Source organism: Sphaeramia orbicularis, chromosome 12 (assembly GCF_902148855.1).
Source record: "Sphaeramia orbicularis chromosome 12, fSphaOr1.1, whole genome shotgun sequence".
NCBI lineage: Eukaryota > Metazoa > Chordata > Actinopteri > Kurtiformes > Apogonidae > Sphaeramia > Sphaeramia orbicularis.
In genome coordinates, this window is record NC_043968.1 from 40,773,320 (window position 1) to 40,775,335 (window position 2,016).

A 2,016-nucleotide genomic window follows, 5' to 3' on the forward strand; every position below is an offset into this window, starting at 1 on the left:
CCACAACACACTTATTACACGTTTATAACACGCTGACACGCCACAACTCACTAATTACACGTTTATAACATGCTGACACGCCACAACACACTTATTACATGTTTATAATATGCTTACATGCCACAACAATCTTATTACACGTTTACAACACGTTTATAACATTCTGACATGCCACAAAACACTTATTTCACATTTATAACACGCTGACGCGCCACACCACACTTTTTACACGTTTATAACAATTTGACACGCCAAAACACACTTATTACATGTTTATAATACTCTTACACGCCACAACACACTTATTACACATTTATAACACGCTGACACGCCACAACACACTTATTTCACGTTTATGATATGCTGACACGCCACAACACACTTATTACATGTTTATAACACGCTGACATGCCACAATACACTTATTACACGTTTATAACATGCTGACACACCACAACTCACTTATTACATGTTTATAACACGCTGATAAGCCACAAAACACTTATTACACGTTTATAACACGTTGAAACTTCACAACACACTTATTACACGTTTATGATACGCTGACACGCCACAACAAACTTACCAAACATTTTTAACATGTTTCTAACACGTTGACACGCCACAACACACTTATTACACGTTTATAACACGCTGACACGCCACAAAAAAATTATTACACGTTTAAAACACGTTTATAACATGTTTATAACACCTTTATAACACGCTGACACGCCACAACACACTTATTACACGTTTATAACACGCTCAAACGCCACAACACACTTTTTACACGTTTATAACACGCTGACACGCCACAACACACTTATTACACGTTTATAACACGTTGAAACTTCACAACACACTTATTACACGTTTTTAAAACATTTATAACATGCTGACACACCACAACACACTTTTACTCGTTTATAACACGCTGACATGCTACAACACAGTTATTACACATTTATAACACGCTTAAACGCCACAACACACTTATTACACATTTATAACACGCTGACACGCCACAACACTCTTTTTACACGTTTATAACAGGCTGACACGCCAAAACACACTTATTACACGTTTATAACACGCTGACACGCCACAAAACACTTATTACACGTTTATAACACGCGGAAACTTCATAACACACTTATTACACGTTTATGATATGCTGACACACCACAACACACTTATTACATGTTTATAACACGCTGACACGCCACAACACACTTATTACACGTTTATTACATGCTGACACGCCACAACATACTTATTACATGTTTATAACACGCTGACACGCCACAACACACTTATTACAAGTTTATAACATGCTTACATGCCACAACAAACGTATTACACATTTATAACATGTTTATAACACGATTACACGCCACAACACACTTATTACACCTTTATAACACGCTGACACGCCACAAAACACTTATTTAGCGTTTATAACATGCTGACGCGCCACAACACACTTTTTACACGTTTATAACACGCTGACACGCCACAACACACTTATTACAGGTTTACAACACGTTCAAACTTCGCAACACACTTATTACACGTTTATGACACACGGACACGCCACAACACACCTATTACACGTTTCTAACACGCTGACACGCCACAACACACTTAATACACATTTATAACATCCTGACACACCACAACACACTTATTACACATTTATAACACGCTGACACGCCACAAAAAAATTGTTACATGTTTATAACACGTTTATAACACTCTGACACGCCACAACACACTTATTACACGTTTATAACACGCTCAAATGCCACAACACACTTTTTACACGTTTCTAACACGCTGAGACACCACAACAAACTTATTACACGTTTATAACACGCGGAAACTTCACAACACACTTATTACACGTTTATGATATGCTGACACGCCACAACACACTTATTACATGTTTATAATACTCTTACACGCCACATCACACTTATTACACATTTATAACATGCTGACACGCCACAAAAC